At 45.4% G+C, this 21,056-nt stretch overlaps 2 long non-coding RNA genes across 2 annotated transcripts in view; one reads left to right on the top strand and one right to left on the bottom strand.

Moving 5' to 3' along the window:
* Positions 1-16,589, top strand: part of LOC307220837 — a 31,125-nt gene extending 14,536 nt beyond the window's left edge. The window contains exons 2-3 of the long non-coding RNA XR_013841126.1: positions 12,778-12,856; positions 16,523-16,589. This is a non-coding gene — a long non-coding RNA (uncharacterized lncRNA). The remainder of the gene's footprint in view (positions 1-12,777; positions 12,857-16,522) is intronic.
* Positions 1-21,056, bottom strand: part of LOC307220479 — a 371,449-nt gene that overhangs the window by 63,310 nt on the left and 287,083 nt on the right. The gene's annotated exons all lie outside the window — the stretch shown is intronic.

The following is a 21,056-nucleotide window of genomic DNA, read 5'->3' as shown; positions in this document are numbered from 1 at the left end:
TTCTTCTTATTCATGTATGAGAAGGCCACTCCACTTCCTGATGGGACGGTGTTGCAGGCAGGCCAGGTGGCCTCCTGCACACAACGGGGGCTGGGCTAAGCCCCCACATCACCAGGGAGACCCTAGCTGCATCATGGCCCCCGGCCAGCCAATCTGGTTGGCCGGGGGGCATGGCTTAGCACTTTTAAGCAGCCGTGCAGCTGGGGGATTTCCCTTCTTGTTCCGTTCAAGGGAGGAGAGGTGTGGCCATCACCTGCCCCTCCATTTTAAGGGTATTCCGTTAAAGGGATCCGGGGGTGTGGATCTTGTCCAAAGCCCAGGTAGGGGCTAGGGGCAGGCCACAACCACATTGGGGACCCTGGGGGAGCTCTTAGTTGATGTGCATCAACAGGGCTCCCCCTATTGGTGGTTGACCCATCCTGGACTACCTGCATGGGGGGCAGGAGTCAGATATAGTCAGTCCAGTCCCAGTGCCTAAGCCAATACCACTCACATTCTGTAACCAATAAAGTTGTGGCCTAAATTTGCCCATTATCCTAAAATACTGTGTCCACGTGTTATTATTCAACATAAGGGGAGGCCTCGGGGTCTTGACATGCAATTATGACCTGGTCAAATTCACATTCAGATTGAGGTAGTTACAAGACTTAGGCAACATTTGCTAAGAGCAAAAGAGGGAGACAATAAGGATTCACAGTGAAGTGCCAAGCCTGATGTGGAGCTTGGTTGGCCATTCTACAATGGGAGTTTAGCAGAGAGACACATTTTCGCAACATTCTTAGGATTTAAATGTATTGGCAAGCCACACAAAGAATACATTTCAAAATGCCCTGAAAATTAACAGAGTTGATAGCTCCGACTATTTTCTGTGAAGTCGTCCTCATCCATGCCCCCTCCTCACTGCATAATTCACAATCCACTGGTATGACACTATCTAGTTTGTCCCAAAAGGAAACACAGTACCTTTTCTTCCCCTTTACACCAAATGAATTTGCAAAATATGTTTTAAAAATTGAATGGGTACAAACAACAGAAGTTATCTGTTACATTATTATTTTTTTAGCCCGGATGTAAAAAGGAATGGGGGTGAAGAATTGCTATAAGATCCATGTGCAAAGCTCATTTATTTGAATCAGGACTGATTACAATGGCCTGTGTCCTGTAATTTCAAGGCCAAATTAGATATGGTGCCACAGTTTCCTGAGAAATCAACCCCTCCACGGAAGGTGCCGTTTACAATAGAACCAGTGGGGGAATCTTCTCCCAGTGTAAATGCCAACTTCAGAAGTGGGGTTTCAGTACTGCAGCAAGGGGAGGAAAAATTAAAATTCCCCACTCCTCCACACCTCCGAAAATCCAAACCCACACAGCTGATGTGCCTTGCATTTTGCTTTTATTTTTTGTTTTGCATTTATCCACTTTAATCAGACTTGCTGTATGCCTCTCTGGTATCTCTGAGGAGGAAGGATAGTGTGTGTGTGTGTGTGTGTGTGTAATTTAAAACAAAAACAAAACAGAACATTGTTTGTTGCACATTAAATGCAAACATGACCTGAGTTACATTAAGCATATGGACTGGTGGAATTGCTTTGTGTGTGTTTTTCCAAAAGTTGAACATGCACTCACAGCTTATACCTGCACAGGCAAAAATGTCCATTGTTTCGGAGGATGGGGCGTCTGCAGAGTAGAGACTTGTTTATTGCAAGGAACATTGGTAGATCCATAAAGGTCAGGCCACCCAGCATAAAGGAGGAGGCGGTGATTCCTCCCATCTCTGCCTCACTGTAGTGTTGTTCCAAAGTCTAAGCTTTACTTTCCCCCATAGGAGTGATGAGCAACGGTTCAGGGGAAAAGCAAACAGATGCACTCAGTGATACATATGGGGTAGAAGCTAAACCTGCTGCCTGCCCTTTGTGACCCTCAATGAGGGCCATTAAGAAGCAAGCCTGTTCTTATCTGCATAGCCGCCTCTTAGTTGATGTTTCTTGGATAGTCTACAAGGTAGACGATTTCAGAGTTTGCTAGAATGCTAAGACCTTTCTTGCCCTGCTGTGAGTGCTGAAGACAGCCCTGTTTAGGGAAGTTTTTAATGCCGATGTTTTATCGTGCTTTTAATATTCTGTTGGGAGCCGTTCAAAGTGGCTGGGAAAACCCAGTCAAATGGGCAGGGTATAAATAATAAAATTGTTATTATTATCATGGAGCCTATGAGCACAACCTGCCACAAAATCTTAGTGCGCAGTGCTCCTGTTCTGGTTTCAAGGTACTGCATTCTCCATGGTTCCCCATTTCTCCCCTCTCAACCATCAGCTGTGCCCACTGGGCATGCTCATTTCCATTGGACTGTTTTAGATCCTAAGAACATAAGAAGAACCTGCTGGATCAGATCCATGACTGTCAGGAGTGTGTGCAGGAGCCAGGCCCTGTGACCAGTAGGACCTTGGACCTCGGCTTCTTGACTCTTTGCTTCTTGACTCTCAGACCCTTGACTTCGTGACTCCCTGCTTCCTGACCCTTGGACTTGGCTTCTGGACTCTTGTTCCTGCTCCCACCCCGCCATCTTGCCCCCGGTCCTGACGTCCTCAGCCAGGACTTTGACCGCCCGTAAACCAGACCGTGATAGTGGCTCATCTAGTCCATCATCCTGTTCTCACATTGGCCAGCCAAAGTCCTCTGGGAAACCCTCAAACATGACCCAAGCGCAAGAGCAGTCTTCCCTCCCATGACTTCTAGCAACTGGTATTCAGAAATATTCCTGCCTCTGACCATTGAAGCAGACCATAGTTAGCATGGCTAGATAGCTATCAGTAGCCTTGTTCTCCACGAACTAGTCCAATTCTCTTTTTAAGCCGCTCAAGCTGATATCTTTCACTGCCTGCTGTGGGAATGAGTTCTCTAGCTTAAATATGTGCTGTGCTTTGAGCAGACTTCACTTTTATTAAAAAAAATTGTCTGGTAGCACCTTAGAGACCAACTAATAATAATAATAATAATAATAATAATAATAATAATAATTTATTATTTGTACCCCGCCCATCTGGCTGGGTTTCCCCAGCCACTCTGGGCGGCTTCCATAGAAACCAAAAATACAGTAAAATATCACAGATTAAAAACTTCCCTGAACAACTAAGTTTGTTCTGGATATAAGCTTTCGTGTGCATGCACACTTCTTCAGATACACTGAAACAGAAGTCACCAGATCCTTATATATAGTGGGAAGGTGGGGTAGGGTTTTTCTCAGGGGGGTAGTAGGAGATGGGTGATTGACTCATTGGGTATGGTAAACCTGCTGACGAGTGTAAATGACTGCAATTAGTCCTACAGGAAAAAGCAAGGGATAGTATGCAGTTGTTTTGAAGGGTCTTTTGTATATACAGTCATATGTTGGTTTTCAAACAGCCTAGTTCTGGAACATTTTGGCTCCTGAACGATCAAAACCCGGAAGCGACTGTTCTGGTTTTTTAACAGTCTTTTGGAAGCCAAATGTCTGACAGGGCTTCCGCAGCTTCCGATTGGCTTCCTGCAGCCAATCAGAAGCCACACTTTGGAAGTCAAACGCTTTAGAAGTTGAATGGACTTCCGGAATGGATTCTGTTTGACTTCCAAGGTACGACTGTATATGCAATAGTGTATAAAAGAATGTAAGACAACGAAACCAGTTAATCTGCTTTGGGTCTAGTCAGTCAAACTCTAAATCTGTGCAGGATACTGGTTATTATCACCTTTGAACAGCAGACTCTTGAGATATTATAGTTTCAAAACAACCCACTGCAGTTTCCCATGAACTTGTGTCAGTGGCGTAGCATGGGGGGTGCAGGGGGGGGCCGGCCGCACCGGGTGCAACATCTGGGGGTTAGGGTTAGGGGGCGCAAATCCACGGGTTATGGGGTGCAAATCCATGGGTTAGGGGGCGCAAATTACTTGCCTTGCCCCGGGTGCTGACAACCCACGCTACGCCACTGACTTGTGTCTTACCTGCCTAGATTCCAAAATGCTAGGTCACGAAGAGTCAGACACGACTAAGCAACAACAACAACAACAAGGTAAAATTATTGAAACAATATAAGATTATAAAATCCTAAAATCCAGAACAAATGACCAGCACTGCATCAAACTAATTCTTTAAAAATGCTGCATGAAATGCTTTCAGCAAGAGACTTGATGACCCAGATCACCCTGTGGAAACTTTGGACTTGAGAGGAGGTTGTAACATTTGCTGGATGTCATTCCTACTTTATTTTAAGATTACAATCTGGGTTCAAATTTCCTATATCCAAATGCATATTTCAAATGCTCCTCAGATGAAATCTCATTTTCTGAACACCTTTCCTTACAAGTTCCAGCTTCAGCCTTCAGAATGTTTATACACAGACATCTTGAACAGATTAGCATCTGGAAGAAGACTTGCCTTATGTGTACCTTATTGTGAGGGATATTGTTTATTTGGTAAACTAAATGCTTTCCAGGAAAAAAAGGGGGGGGGGGAGGTGCAAGAGAGCAGAATTCCATTATTCGTTAGAGGGAGAAAAGGCCACATTAAAGGCCACATTAAAAGTCGAATTAAAAACATCTATAAGTGAATTCCTAAGGACTGCAACCAATGGAATGGAAAAGAAAAGGTAACCATGGATTTTCTATCTGTCCCTTCCCATTGTCCTTTCACCTGCCCACTTCCCTCCAGTGGCTGTAGACAGGTGTAGTCAACTAATTCTGATTTTGTCCCCATCCTCCTCTCTGCTGAGTTTTACAAGCACAACACTGAGACTAAGCAGGAGGAAGCTGGATGCCAGGGTTAGCTCCTAGACTGGTTTTAAGTAAGACAGCAGGTAGGTGGGGACTGGCTGAGATTGGCGGGGCAGTGCCCCATTTACCCAAATGGAGTAGCCTCCACTCCTTTCCCCACATGAAGAAGGGTGAACAATGGACTCCCGCTTGCAACTGTGTGCGAAAGAGAAGCACAGCTGGAAGGACTTGAGAGGCGGAAGAAGCAGGAGAAACTGTACTAGGGAGCTTAAAGTTGAGATCACAGCCTTATCCGACAAGGATTGGATTGCTTTGACCCAGCTAGCTGACAGACCAACAGACAGACATCCACATTTCTGTATAATAACCCTGGCTAATAAGAACACAACATGCTACCTTGGAATGTTTTCAGAAAAGGTCAGTTTCCCCAAAGCCTACATAATAACCACAGTTATTTCAAGTTCTAACTAATACTTTACTCTGGTTAGAAGATGCATTTGCTATGGCGTCGTTCTGCAGCCAGAAGACTTATCCAGTACAGGAAAGCCAGGTGCTGTGGGTGTAAATGAGTCATGGGCCTGATTGTCCAATGCAATGGGGAAGTGACAGGCCATCTGGTTCTGCTTGGAATAGAACAAAGTGGCTTTGCATCTGCTGTTCCGGACTGTGAGCCATTCTCTTCTTTGGCACCAAAATTGTAACCGTTCTGTATAGCAATGGGGTCATTGTGGAACAATGGGCGGTATGCAACTAAATACTGCATTTTTCTGTGTATAAGAATAGGTTGCCCCCCAAAAAAATATCATGTAAAAAATGAGGGGGCGTCTTATACACAGATAGTGCCGAGGGTGTATTTTCTTAAATCTGAGTTCCCCCAAATAGGGGGCATCTTATACATGGGGGCACCTTATAGATGGAAAAATACGGTAGTTGCCCTAGAGCTAGGATTAGTGGTAGTTCAACAAGATTTTCCCCCCCTTCCCCTCACATGACACATGCCATGCCTAAATCTGCTCTGCACAGTTGGGAGAACCCCATGTTCCCATTTAGGGGGTACACAGGGGTAGGAAGGCTGTGGCATTTGTATGGAGCCCCCAGTTGTCTCACGGACTATTGACCCGTACACCACTAATCCGCTGCCACTAACCAGGTCCTCCCCAGTAAATTCACTTCAGTCTCAGTCCGGTTCTCAAGTTAATAAAGAGGAGTGTGTTTTCAGACACAAACAAACTTTTACGGCATTCCAAACGTTGTTACTCTTTACTTTCTTAGTCTTATTTTCCTCTCTCTATCTCTTCTACCTCCCCTCACTCACGAACCCACTGCCCTGCCTGCCAACTGCTTCTCCAACTGCCTTTCCCAACCAGCCAACCCACTAAAACCAACCAACTACCCACCAACAACTCTAACAAAACTCAGGCTAAGCCCTTTTATACACATGAAGACTCTGCCTCCAGCTTTCCTATTGGTCTACATTTTTTAACCCTTTCTCTCCCCCTGTACAGACAGGCTCTAAACAAACAGGCAAATGCCACAAGAGCTGACACTTATTTGCTCAAGGAGAAACCCTAGTGTTAAGGGAATATTCACATTAGCTCTGCATTGCATACAAACCAATGTCATGGTTGTTGTTCTCAAAAGAACAGACAGGGTTAAAACTCCGTGGTGCCCTGCATCTGGGAGGGGCCGGAAGCAGGGCCGTACGTCACAGGCTTTGTCTGTGAGAGTTACTTTCAGTTCTACCGAGAGACGCTGAGAGACACAGCTAAACAGACAGGCTGTGTCTGTGTGCTTTTGGAAAGCACGGAGGAATGTCTTTGGAGAATGGCGGAGGTCTCCGATGGAGAGACTGATTTATGGCTTGTAAATAAACGCTTCTAGAGATAAGAACCGATCTTTCTTTTGGACTTGATTTATCCCTTTCTCACATGGACTCAGGACCGCTGCATTATTCTGCTAGGCCAGCTCAGAGCTTCCAGGGATACGGAGCTGAACTGGGAAGCTTGCTGGACCCAATATTCCGGACGGGGAATTTATTTTCATTCCCAAAGGTTATGGGTGTTACGTGTTTCCTGACAAGTGTGAGAAGGGAGGAGAACGCCAGCTTTGAGTTGCTGTGATCTCCTGCCAGGGAAGGCAGTGGGAGATGCTGGGGAGCGGAGCCAAAAGCCAAGAGAGACGGCTGCTTCGGACGTCCAGCTTGCTGGCAGAGTGAGTACGCTGAAAGCCCCGGGGGGAGGAGAATGGCTGCTGCTCAGGCACAGCAGGGCCAAGACAGCTACCCCGGTGAAAGGCTCAATGGGGCCAACTGGAAGGCCTGGAGTGAGCACATGTACCACTGGCTAAAGGGAAAGGAGCTGTGGGAATGCATGCAAGCTGATCCAGGCCAGGCCCAGCCCAAAGCAGACGTGGCTGATGCTCTAGAGAGAGAGCAGAGGGTGCTAGCCAGTTTAAAGGGCGGCATTCATGCATGGCTGTTGCCAGAGCTCCAAGGGAAGAAGCCCTGGGTCGCGTGGCAGGCCCTGAAGACTGCATGTCAGAAAGCAGTAGTAGCCAGGCCAGAGGGGGCTAGAAGATGCCCAAAGGGAGCAGCAAGCCCAGGAGGGGCTGAGCAATGCCCAAAAAGCCCAGAGGGAGCTAAGAGAAGCCCAGAAGAAGCTGGGGCTGTTTTGGGGAGCTGTTTTTATGCTTCAACACATCTGTGTCCTGGAGAAAGGCTGGGAGCTGGAAAGAGGAAAGCAGTGGCAAGCTGTTCCTTAGGCGACATGGCACCCAGGAGTGGGGGTGCAGGCTGATCCAAGAGCTCTGAGAAAGCCAAAGTCTCCAAGAGTTGTTTGTGCTTTGAGGCGAAGTCCAACAGCAAAGGGCATTGTTCTGCTGAGGCTCTGGAATGCAAGGTCAGCCACCTGCAAGGAAGGCAGATAAGCAGCGTTTCGCAGACAACAGAGCCTGGGAACAGCAGTAGCAGCCGTGCAGTAACCATGGCAACCAGGATGGACACTGGCTTTGACACTTGCAGAGGCCCCGGTGGGGGTGCGAGCGTTGCCATGGCAGCTTTGGAAGACAGCCAGAGAGACACTTTAATTATAGACATGGGAGCGACTCACTGTCTTGTGCCATCTGGTGGGCTCCTGAGGAACTGCAAGACAGTTAAATCTGGACAAAATGTCAAAATGGCAGATGGATCTAAGAGACCACTGACTGAATCTGGGTCTTTATATTGTTCTTTCTTGGATTGTTGGGTGCAAGCTTATGTTGTCCCAGAGCTTGCGCACTCTCTTTTAAGTGTAACAGCCTTAAATGATGCTGGGTTCGATGTTCATTTCTCTAACACTTGTTGTTCCTTCTACAGGGATAGGAAGATGATCTTTGTGGGCTATGAGCCGGGTTCAAAGGCGTGGCGTTTCGCATACCCTACTGGCAACCAGTCTAAGCTGCTTATTAGCGGCAGTGCTGAGTTTTGCGAGCAGAGTGGGTGGAAGCGTCTTCACGGGAACCCAGATGTTCTGTCAGACTCAGATGAGGAAGAGGAGGAAGGCGAAGCTGAACCTGTTGCCGATGCGGTGCACAGCAACAGGGTCCAGCGCCAGTTTCTCCAAAAGGGAGTCCCAGGACCCCTCCACAGGTCACTGTCAAGTCTGAGCTAAGGAGTGCACCATCCTCACCAGCAGAACCAGCTGTACGCCCGAAACGGCGCAGCAGGTCAGAGGGGGATGTGTCTGACACAGAGGATAGTAGAGTTGATCCAGGTGAATCAGGCGCAGTTCCAGAATTCACGCTGAGGAGATCAGCTAGATCAACCAAGGGAAAGCCACCTGAAAGGTATGAAGCCACTAGTGTCTGGGTTGGTGTGGCTAGATGTGAGCCTGAATCCTTTGAGGATGTTCAGAAGTTGCCTCAGGAAGAAGCTAGCAAATGGCATGAGGCGATGCAGAAGGAGATGAACTCAATGGAGTCTCTAGGTGTGTTCTCTCTCACGAAGTTGCCGATGGGCGAAAAAGCTGTTAGCTGCAGATGGGTTTACCGTTTGAAATCCACAGAAGCAGGAGAACCACAGTATAAAGCGAGATTAGTGGCCCGAGGATTCACACAGAAAAAGGGTATCCATTTCACAGAGGTATATTCGCCAACCTCGAGAGCGGAGACTCTGAGAATGCTTTTGGCGATAGCAGCACAGAGAGGTTGGAAGGTGAACCATTTTGATGTAGATGTCGCCTACCTGAACTCAGATCTCAAGGAGGAGTTGTACATGCTTCCTCCTCCAGGGTTTGAAGTCAGTGAGCCAGGCGTTGTGTGGCGATTGCACAAATCCATCTATGGATTACGTCAATCTGCCAGAAATTGGAATATGTGCCTACATGAAGCCTTAGAGGAGCTAGGTTTTAAGAGATCTCTTGCAGACAGTTGTCTTTACATTAAAGAGTCAGGCTTAAAACAGCAAGTGGTGCTTGTGTTTGTTGATGATATCTTAGCAATCGCACAGACAGGTAAACAGGTGGAAAAGTTTGCTAGAGAGCTTGGAAAGCGGTTCAAGCTGAAGCAGCTTGGAAATGTCAAATCCTATCTGGGCGTGCAGATCACAAAGGCAAGTGATGGAAGCTTTTTGCTTTGCCAGAAAGGTAAGATTGAACAGTTGCTTGAGAAGTTCAGGATGTCTGATTGTGCAGGTGCCAGATCACCCATGGAAGCTGGTTTTGTAAAGGAGTGTCAGCAAGTAGAACGTGTGGTGTTCGAAAACACTGAGCTCTTCCAGTCAGCTCTGGGTAGTCTGTTATATCTGTCACAGTGGAGCAGACCAGATATAGCGTTTGCTGTCAATCTGCTCAGTAGAGAGGCCTCAAGTCCTAGTGTGCAGGCCTGGAATGGTATAAAGCGGGTGCTGCGTTACCTGCAAGATACCAATGACCGCTCCCCACTTAAAACGGGGGGCGCCTTTTGCGTGGACGCGTGCAGCCCTGGATCTGGAGTGGCCCCATCAGCATAGGCTTTGCCTTCCCTCAGGTGGGATACCTGGAGGTCCCCGCCTACCCCAGTGAGTTGTCCAATCCCACCTGGGGGAAGCGTTGCCAGGGAAACCAGGCCAGGTAAGGGGAGGGATTACCTGCCCACACAATAGAGGGTGGATCTTACTTGTTAATCCTCACTTGACTTGGTCGTGCAAACGTGGAATGCGATGGGATGCCCTGCTCCCTTGGTTGCGTCACGAACTTGCATTCCGCCATCCGCCAAACGCGGTTGTGCTCCACCTTGGCGAAAATGACGTGGTCGTGCAAGCGTGGAATGCGATGGGATGCCCTGCTCCCTTGGTTGCGTCACGAACTTGCGTTCCGCCATCCGCCAAACGCGGTTGTGCTCCACCTTGGCGAAAATGACGTGGTCATGCAAGCGTGGAATGCGATGGGATGCCCTGCTCCCTTGGTTGCGTCACGAACTTGCGTTCCGCCATCCGCCAAACGCGGTTGTGCTCCACCTTGGCGAAAATGACTTGGTCGCGCAAAAAAGCATAATTCTGATCAAAACAGCGATCGCGGACCTGGAAAGCGTACATGCCGCTCACCCCAGCATCATGATTTTCTGGTCCGAAGGAGCTACATGCCGCTCACCCCAACATCATGATTTTCTGGTCTGAAGGAGCTATTTCGGCCCGATGGTGTGCACCTATCGGACCGTGGTAACGAGCGTTGGCTGAGCGACATCAGGCATGGCCTGATTGACTGGTTGGAGGATGGCAAAGGGGATTTTCAGATGTAGGTAGTCTTGGCGGCGAGACCGCAATCTTTGTGGTCTCGGGTGGCGGTATCAGGCCTTGGGCGGAATCCTTTAGTCCATCTTCCTCTTTGCGGCGGCGATACCAGGGTTCCCCGTTAAAGGGGTTTTTGAAGGGAGGCTTTGGCCGTACGCCGAAAGGTCGTCATTGCTCTCCCCTGCGGCGGCGTAACGGGGGCGGCTATCTCTGCTTGAACATATGTTCTCCAGAGCCGGCCCATCCCCCCCACACACACTGGATAACCCTGATGCTCCCTAGGTCCCCGGCTGGGGACTAGGGAGGGAGAACGCCCAATGCCTGAGCCAAGGTCTACCCACATTTGAAATTTAATAAAGTTGTGGCCAATTTAATCCCATAGCACGTTGTCTAGAGTCGTTATTCCACATGACGGGGGGGACCACTCGGGATCTGGGGACTCCGCCTGTCCACGCAAAGACTTTTGTCTTAAGTTGTCAGCTCAAGGAGATGTCAAGCTGACTGCTTGGGTGGACTCGGATTGGGCTAACCTTGAAGATCGCAAATCAGTGTCAGGTCTAGTGGTGAAGTTTGGGGACTCAGTAGTAGGGTGGAGGTCCCGGAAGCAAAGTCTCATAGCGCTTTCATCTACTGAAGCTGAGTTCAGTGCGCTATCAGATGCTTGCAGAGAGTTGGAGTTCTATGTGTGTTTGGTCGAGGAAATCTGTGGAGAGGATTGTCTGCCCGTTGTGGTGCATGAAGACAATCAACCGTGCCTTAAATTAGCTGAGACGGGGCAATTCAAGGCGAGAACCAAACATTTGGACATACGTTTTCAAAATGTGTGTCAGAGCGTTCGTGAGGGGCTAGTTGCTCTGAAATACTGTCCCTCAACCAAGAACCTCGCTGATGGTTTCACAAAACCATTAACCTTCCAGAAGCACGAGGAGTTCTGTGAGGGTTTGTGCATGGGGAAAGCATTGTTGGCTATTGTCCCCAGATGTAGGACAAGAGGGGGTGTGGAGTTTGGAACAGACAGGGTTAAAACTCTGTGGTGCCCTGCATCTGGGAGGGGCCGGAAGCAGGGCCATACGTCACAGGCTTTGTCTGTGAGAGTTACTTTCAGTTCTACCGAGAGATGCTGAGAGACACAGCTAAACAGACAGGCTGTGTCTGTGTGCTTTTGGAAAGCACGGAGGAATGTCTTTGGAGAATGGCGGAGGTCTCCGATGGAGAGACTGATTTATGGCTTGTAAATAAACGCTTCTAGAGATAAGAACCGATCTGTCTTTTGGACTTGATTTATCCCTTTCTCACATGGACTCAGGACCGCTGCATTATTCTGCTAGGCCAGCTCAGAGCTTCCAGGGATACGGAGCTGAACTGGGAAGCTTGCTGGACCCAATATTCCGGACGGGGAATTTATTTTCATTCCCAAATTTTTGTGTGTTTTGGGGGGAGAGATAATTTTTGTGTGTCAGTGCCACTGCAGATGAGTCAATTTTCTCTTTGGCTGTGTTCTTTATTTTCCTACAGTCCAAGGGCACCATTTATAGGCACATTGGACCTCATAGAATGATTTCTCAGTACAAGAGAATGGAGAGAAATTTGATTGTAAGCATAAAAACCTACCTACTTGGTACCTTCTGAAATATTACACAAACTGAAATACCTTTGAATTTGCACTTTCCCTAATTTTGTAAAAAAAACAAAAACCCTCATGGATTAGAGTAAAATGCATATATTTGTGAAAACAACATGCAAAAAAATGCATTATATTTTGGGATATTGTTGTGCAAAGCTTTTTCTGTTAGGTGAAATTGCATACAAAAAGTGCATATTGGACAAAATTCCCATTAAAGTACTGGTGAATTTTCTGGTGAGGACTTTTTAAAAGACAAAAACATGCACACTGATATTAAAAAGTGGAGAACTGAATTTAAGATTGGGGAAATCGGAAAATGTGAGAAACTGAAATTGACCAGTTGGCCCATCCCTACTGCTTGAACTCATAATGGTTATAAACCCTGAAACAGACCAGTGCACTAATCCCTGTGCTTCTTTTATTTTATTATTTTATTTAAAAAGTGTCCATTTATTCTAAGTGGATAACATTATTTACTGGATGCAAAAAAAAAGAAAAAAGAAAAAAGAAAAGAGTTGCAGCAAAATACTCTGGATTAAAAAAAAATCTCCCCACCGCATCCCATCTTGAAATCTCTTGCTTTTCACCTTTAGAAGTATGAAATCTGATGGCCTGCTTTGATGGCCACAACAATCTTCCTCATGCATTCTCTTTGTATCCTGCTTAGAAAATGGCAGGCTCAATCTATGGGGATCTGAATTGGCTGAAGCTGCCAATTCAAAGTAAATGAACATCTTTGAAAGCAGGTAAATGTTTGAAGATGCTCAATAGACTTGAGAGACAATGGATGAAGTGGTTTTTGCCTGATATCACAGCTACAATGCAACTATATATTTTTTTCTAGCCAAACAATGCTTTCGACAGGCATAATAGTTTTGGCTATATGAAGCAATTGTCATTGTAGCTTCATTACTTCCTTTCCTCTCTCCTCTGCCGTTGTGAGCTCTTATGTAAATTGGAAAGACAAACTATAATCTTTGTAGTGTCAGTTCTTCCTCCAGGAACATCATCAGTGGTTTGAGTGGAAATATTTGCCATGTTCAAAAATGCTTGATTTCTAATGCAGCTGCAAGCCAAAGCAAAAAAACACACCACCGCAAACGTTTTGAAACGGTTTCACTCTTGAAAGCCCACCACATGACTCCTCTCCAAGAAAAACACTGTTCCAGAGCGCTTAAAATCTTCTACAACCTATGCCTCTGCAACACAGAAGACAAGGATGTTTCTAAAAAAATTAAACTGTGTGTTACAAAAACATGAGGTCTAAAGTTCTTGCAGCAGTGAGGGCATTCTCATATCCTTTGCCATTGATTCTGCAAGTGATCATATATACACTTCAAACCAATTTAGCTCACTCTCAGAAAAGTTCTCAAGGACCGAGTTTCGTTTTGGATGATTCATATGTCTGAGAATCCATTCGGGGAGAGGGAATAGGCATTTGGAAGCTTTGCAATGAGTAAACTGGAAGATTTTACACCCTAAGGCAAAGGGAGTGGGGGGGGGGGGAGAGAGACTTGGGGCGAAAGTCTGTTCCTTTGGACTGCAAGGTTGGACTTTGCCCAGCAGAGCGATGCCAGAGGTAATAAGCTAATGGAGACTAATGATGAGCAAAAGTGCAGAAATGTGACCTTTTTCTCACCAACGGTCTTTCCAAAACCATCAGCAATTCAGGTCAGAGATGAACAAACACGGAGAAATTTGAAAGCGCATCCAAAAATAAGATCCCTATCTAAAATCATAAAGCTTTCCCCAGTCCCATAAAGGGGCCCCATTTCTCAAAACATTTTGTCTGTCCTTCCAAATGCAGTGGCTTGTTAAGTTTATTGGACTTGCGAATAAGATGGTCTGCCCCATAGACTCCTTTTCCTAGACCCACCGGCTCCTCCCTTGCTAGTTTTAAGATACTGAGTAAAATCCATACTATTTTCCTGAGCACTGACTGACTCTTAAAAGAATTAGTACCTTTCATATTCATGGTATTAAATATTAGCATTAATATTTCTGTTCTAATAGATAGGCAATCTGGTAGGGTGGCCCCGTGCCCTACATTACATAGGACTTTGCTTAACAACAACAACAACTTATTTATACCTCACCCATCAGGTTGGGTTTCCCCAGCCACTCTGGGCGGCTCCCAACAGAATATTAAAGGCACATTATAACATCAAACATTAAAAACTTGCAAATACAGGACTGCCTATCTATTCAGATGTCTTCTAAAAGTCAGAGAGTTGTTTATTTCCTTGACATCTGATGAGAGGGCATTCCACAGGGTGGGCACCACTACTGAGAAGGCCCTCTGTTTGGCTTGAAGGTGTCCTTTATATGATGGGCAACATGGCTGAAGATCAAAAGATAAGGAGCCATAGGAAAGGAGAGCAGGAGGGGTCTTGAAGTTGCCCATCCACACTGGACAGCAACCAAGCAAGCACACCAGCCTGAGTTCATCCCACCATGATGAGGTGCACTGTATATCTATTTAATTTATAGCAATTATTTCCAATTTTCCATATATATGATCAATTGATCAATAGATAGAGATGACAGAGACAGAGAGGTAGAGAGTTTGATATGTTGATAAGCAACTGACCACCCTATGGTTAGCACTTTTCCACCCATGAAACCTGTCATCACTTAGCTGGAGATGGTTGAGAATGAAACAAGGATGTTGTGCCTGCAAAGCGTATAGTTTCTCACAAAACCACCCCCCCCATTAGCCCCAGCACCTTATGTTTTAGAACAGGCTTCCTCAGCCTCACCCTACAAATATTTTTGGCCTACAACTCCCATGATCCCAAGCTAGCAGGACCAGTGGTCAGGGATGATGGGAATTGTAGTCTCAAAACATCTGGAGGGTGAGGTTGAGGAAGCCTGTTTTAGAAGCTAAGGACGGGTAAAAAATTAAAAGCTAAAGGACCCCTGGACTGTTATGTCTAGTCAAAGCGACTATGGGGTTGCGGTATTCATCTCATTTTCAGGCTGAGGGAGCCAGGGTTTGTCCACAGACAGCTTTCCAGGACATGTGGCCAGCATGACTAAACCGCTTCTGGCACAATGGAACACTGTGATGGAAACCAGAGCGCATGGAAATGCTGTTTATGTTCCTGCCGCAGTGGTACCTATTTATCTACTTGCACTGGTGTGCTTTCGAACTGCTAGGTTGTCAGGAGCTGGGACAGAGCAACAGGAGCTCACCCTGTCTTGGGGATTCGAACTGCTGACCTTCTGATCAGCAAGCCCAAGAGGCTCAGTGGTTTAGACCACAGCGCCGCCTGCATCCCAATTAAGGGCAGGAGGAACTGTTGGATATCAATAGATGTCCTCAAATGAACTGGTAGCAGCTTCACAACAATTTCAAATGGAAACAAAATGATTCAAGGGAGGTCCCACCCACCACTAATAAAATAAAATAAAATACTCTCTCCTGTATCTAGTAAATATTCCATCCCTCCGCACCCCCACTTGACCCTTATCTTAGAGAAGAAACATTGGATTTAAGCTGTATGGTCAAGCTAGCTAATGAACTTTTCATTTGTTGCAGTGGAGCCAAAATTCTGAGTCACCAGAATTTTCCACTGCAGTGGGGCAGCACAGCACATTGTTAGAGTGTTTATAGCTTGCAAGTCTGCCTTCTGGAGAGTAGGATTTTTGCCTAATTTCCGAAACCATGTTGTTCTTCCCCGACATGTTGAAAAGCACTGCTCCAACCACCAAGAAATCCTGCTGGTGCTACAAGTAATAATGTGACGTTCAGGCAAAGCTGAGCATTGTACATCTTGCTCCTCTGAGTCAACACAGATCCTTTAAACTAAACTGCCATGTAAGCAAGATAGCATGTGTAGGATGGGAAATGAGAAACAGCTGCCCTGCAGAGCTTTGTAACCCAAAACCTGTTTATATATTGGATGTATAATCACTAGCAAGGGCCACACAGCGATTCCACAAAAGTCACTCTACAGGGTGTCTAACTTTATGTTGGGCTGGCAATTTAAAGTACTGATTGTGGTACATTACTGCTGAGTTGGGGGGGGGGCAAGTAAGGCACTTGAAGAACTATTGTAGACACTATGTAAAATCAAACCAGTGCTTGCATGTTGAGTTCTGCCTCCTGAAGATTTGGTAGAACATCATGCAGTGATGTCACAGTGTTATGTATCCCTGCCTGCCCATTGGCTGGCAATGGCACAGAACTCTGTGATGTCACAATAGATATTGCAGAGGGGAAGCAGAAAATTCGACATGCAGTTATTTTTGGTGACAGACGTACATCCGGTTATTGGGCTCCTTTCATGAGATACAGTTGTGTTCACCTCATGCAGGATTGGGGGGGGAGGGGGGGCTTGGAGAGCATGAGTTGCTTATCTCCGCTGTTTAGGCAAACATGATTCTCACTCCTTTTCCATTTCACCTAGGAAAAGCCAATTATTTTGGTTTAAGAAGTGTTAATTCTGGCAAATAAAGGATAGCACAGACCAAGAATTGCAGTATCCAACGATATTCCCTCCGGATCTGTTTCTTCTGGATGATGTTTCTGCATCTGTGTTCACTGGCTGCCTAACAACCCAACAACTGTGAAATGACTTCCTGTGTCTACCAGCCAGCCGCGTATTCCATGCGCCCTCCAAGATAATTCTGATCAGCTGCTTTTCTAGGATGTGAAGGTGTTTTCTAGAACGATGACCCTGTCAAGCATTCTCCATCTGAATTTCATTAACAGTATTCTCAAAGCGAAGTGAAAAATATGCATCTGGGGAACCATATATAATCTGAGTTATTCATACAAAATTATAAGCAAATACATCGACGAACTCCTAAATGCATCCACTCATCTCTGAAGATTTTGTTGCACTTATTCATGCTGATACATCTTCCTAGCATGAGTATTATAAAATCTTATTTGCTCTTTGTTAAGACTGCATTCTCCCTGCTCTCTCTGCACATGTTCCACTTGAGCAGGAATTAACTTTTACTTTAGATAGCATTTGATTGCAATTATATTACAGTTGTACCTTGGTTTTCAAACAGCTTAGTTCCTGAACATTTTGGCTACCGAACATCACAAACCTGGAAGTGACTGTCCCAGTTTGTGAAATATTTTTGGAAGCCAAACATCTGATGGGGCTTCCACGGCTTCTGATGGGTTGCAGGAGCTTCCTGCAGCCCATCAGAAGCCACAATTTGGTTTTTGAATGTTTTAGAAGTCAAATGGACTTCTGGAACAGATTCTGTTCAACTTCCAAGGTACAACTGTATTTAATTACTAGTACCGTATTTTTCACTCTATATGATGCACCAGACCGCAAGACGCACCTAGTTTTTGGAGGAGGAAAATAAGAAAAAAAATATTCTGAATCTCAGAAGCCAGAACAGCAAGAGGGATCGCTGCGCAGTGAAAGCAGCAATCCCTCTTGCTGTTCTGGCTTCTGGGATAGCTGCGCAGCCTGCATTCGCTCCATAAGACACACACACATTTCCCCTTTTTAGGAGGGAAAAAGTGAGTCTTATAGAGCAAAAAATACGGTACTTTATTTTCACCCTGCCTTCCTCAGCTCAAGGTGGTCTTTTCTTTTATACTCACAATAATCCTGCAATATAGGTTGTGCTAAGAGATTGACTCACGGTTACTCTGTAAGATTCCTGGCTGGGCAAAGATTTGAACTAGGATCCTCCTGGTCAAACTCTAAAACTTTGTCCCAGTCACCATTCTTCAGCAAACTCAGGATCTTGTTGTATAGAACTGTCCTCTAATACAGTATTTCTGAGTCTTTTTGAAATTGTCTACCATTGGAACTTTGCCTTGCAGCAACATGTCAGTAACAATAATCTTCTCTACAAGTGTCCAGGCAGTTCCTCTCATGTACAGATTTGTGCAACCTGCCTACAAAGATCTTTGGAAAGCAGTATGAATGCAAGACTGGAATTAGAAGAGGAATATAATGAGAATTCTACCTGGTCTTCTCATCTCTAGAACCAGAGCAAATCGGCAAAAGCTTGCTAGAGATTCTTCTGTTTGGCCAAGGCAGGTGAAGCAGTCAGTGCCAGAAGTTTTAGCAGAATCATCACCACCAATCCATTCATGCATAAATATTAGTGCTCCCAGACAGGTTATTTCTTCCTAATAATTGTTTATTAAGGGTCAGTGAAGTTGAACCTGGCCTGCACAAAGGCAGTAGTTCAGAACAAGAGGAAAGGAGGTGAGCGGGAAATCTCAGAGACAGAACAAAAGCTGGGGGTTTCCTTCAGGGTGATAAAAATGTTTGCATTGCTTGCTTGTGCTTTAACATGAAAACACTTTGAAATGCTTTTGAAACTGCACCACATATAAAATTTGATCTTTGTTTCTCCAACAGCTAGAAAGCTCTCCAGATGAAATGGTGTCTCTGGAAGAATCTGGAGATTGTCAGCTATGGCAGATGTTTATTGTTTCAGGCCTTTGCTCTGCTCCTGAAGATTCTGGAGCATATCCTGTGGTTTATTTTTCTCTGGCCGCCCAGAGGCCAGAAATAATGTTGCTTTGGGAAAGGGGAGGGGAGCATCTGGTAAGGAATCTCTTGCAAGCTTTTCAATATCAAAGGCAGAGATCAGCAGCTGAGAGGGCAAAGAGAAGCAGAGAGACACCTTGTGTCCCAGTAGTGTAAACACCTTCTGATTTACTAGGCTCATGGGTGAGAGGAGGTAGGGGCACAGGGGCTTTGGGGGTGCCAACAGGGGCAACACGGTGGCAGCCTGTGGAATAGATATTCTGTAATGCTTTCCAATATCTTAACTTCAGCTGTAAATGAATATGACAATTCAGGGTCCAGTTTAAAGATAAAGAAGGGACACGGGTGGTGCTGTGGGTAAAACCACAGAACCTAGGACTTGCTGATCAGAAGGTCGGCGATTCAAATCCCGCAACAGGGTGAGCTCTTGTTGCTCGGTCCCTGCTCCTGCCAACCTAGCAGTTCGAAAGCACGTCAAAGTGCAAGTAGATAAATAGGTACCACTCTGCTGCTCTGGTTTGCCAGAAGCGGCTTAGTCATGCTGGCCACATGACCCGGAAGCTGTACGCCGGCTCCCTCGGCCAATAAAGCGAGATGAGCAGCGCAACCCCAGAGTAGGTCACGACTGGACCTAATGGTCAGGGGTCCCTTTACCTTTGCCTTTTTAAAGATAAAGAACCATTAAAAAAAGAGAGCAAAAAAAATATCTTGAAGTTGCCTATCAACATTCAGCACCTGAACTGCAGATAGAACAGGCACATTGGTCTAAATGTGCATCTACTATATCTTTTCTTCTTTTTTCTTTGGTGATCACTCATAGCCGAGTAAGATTGTTTTCCATAAACACGGTTTTAACAGTGAGTCTGTAAGTGATTGTGGAGGCCAATTCTGGATCCACACATTCTTCCACAGTGGGGACATTGGTTTCCAGGCGAGAGCTGATCACAGTGTGGATTTGCCAAGCATGCCTTCCTCTTAGCATGTTTCTCCCTTGCGTCCTGAGTTTGAATGTCTACAAAGCCCATGACACCTTTGGTAAAGGCTGTTTTCCAGGTGGAGCGCTTACAGGCAAGTGTTTCCCAGTTGTCGGTGTCTATACTACATATTTTTAGATTTGCCTTGAGAGAGTCTTTAAACCTCTTTTGTTGACCACCAGCATTACGCTTTCCATTTTTAAGTTCGGAATAGAGTAGTTGCTTTGGAAGACTATAATCAGGCATCCGCACAACGTGACCAGTCCAACGAAGTTGATGTTGAAGAATCATTGCTTCAACACTGGTGATCTTTGCTTCTTCCAGTAAACTGGTATTAGTTCGCCTGTCTTCCCAAGTGATGTGTAAAATTTTTTGAAGATACTGTTGATGGAATCTTTCGAGGAGTTGGAGATGGCGTTTATAAGTGGTCCGTGTTTCACAAGCAGACAGTAAGGTTGGTAGTACAATAGCTTTGTAAACAAGCATTTTGGTTTCCCTGTGAGAGCTCCCGTCCTCAAACCCTCTGCACTTCAATAGGGAGAAAGCTGCATTTGCAAAGCTCAGGCAATGTTAGATTTCGGCATCAGTGTTGGCCCTTGTGGAAAGATAACTGCCCAGGTAGGAGAAGGGATTGCACCTACAGTATATGTATAACTTAGCACATGCAAGTTTTGTGCAAATCTGTGTTCCTCTTTATTTGGTGTCGCATAAATGGCCGCGCAAATGTGCTTTTAAAGATGTCTTTAAAAGGCATCTGAAGGCAGCCCTGTTTAGGGAAGTTTTTAATATTTAATGCTGTATTGTTTTTAACACTCGATTGGGAGCAGCACAGAGTGGCTGGGGAAACTCAGCCAGATGGGCGGGGTATAAATAATAATAATAATAATAATAATAATAATAATAATACATGTGATGTTCATTCCTGCTCCTACCTGTACATATATTCTATATACAGTGGCCATAAATGAACCAGCCCTTGGGGGGTGTTTGTGTGTGAAATAAACCCAAACCATCCTGATTCAAGTAGGTCATGCTATGAAACTGCCAGGTTAACTTCCGCTAATATAATATCATTTAAAGATCCATCATAGTACTAAATTTCAAAAGCAGCCTGTTCCATTTGGTAGTGTCAAATATGTCATACCTGGCATAGTTAAAGGGTAATACCAACCAAAATAAAAGTCAATCCAATGAATGAGTCAACAGAAGAACGTGTTCCTTGTGGTTTGGGCACTTAAGGGACTTTTTTTTTTTTTAACTTGGGACATTTCAATTTTTATTAAACATCACAAAGATTGGCATGTCACAGGGAGATTGAGAGGTTCTTCCAAAAACAAAGCAACTGGGAAATGAGCAAAAAAAAATATTATTATTATTATTATTAATTTTATTGAATGAATTTATATACCACCCCATACCCAAAAGTATGAAACCAGACAATATAAAGGATAATTGAGTTTTGAAAGCATATGAGATAGGGGGAAGACCAA

The sequence above is a fragment of the Podarcis cretensis genome, assembly GCF_951804945.1.
Source record: "Podarcis cretensis genome assembly, chromosome: 1".
In the NCBI taxonomy this organism is placed as follows: Eukaryota; Metazoa; Chordata; class Lepidosauria; order Squamata; family Lacertidae; genus Podarcis; species Podarcis cretensis.
Note: the sequence above shows the minus strand (reverse complement) of the source record. Positions and strands in the feature narration are given on the sequence as shown.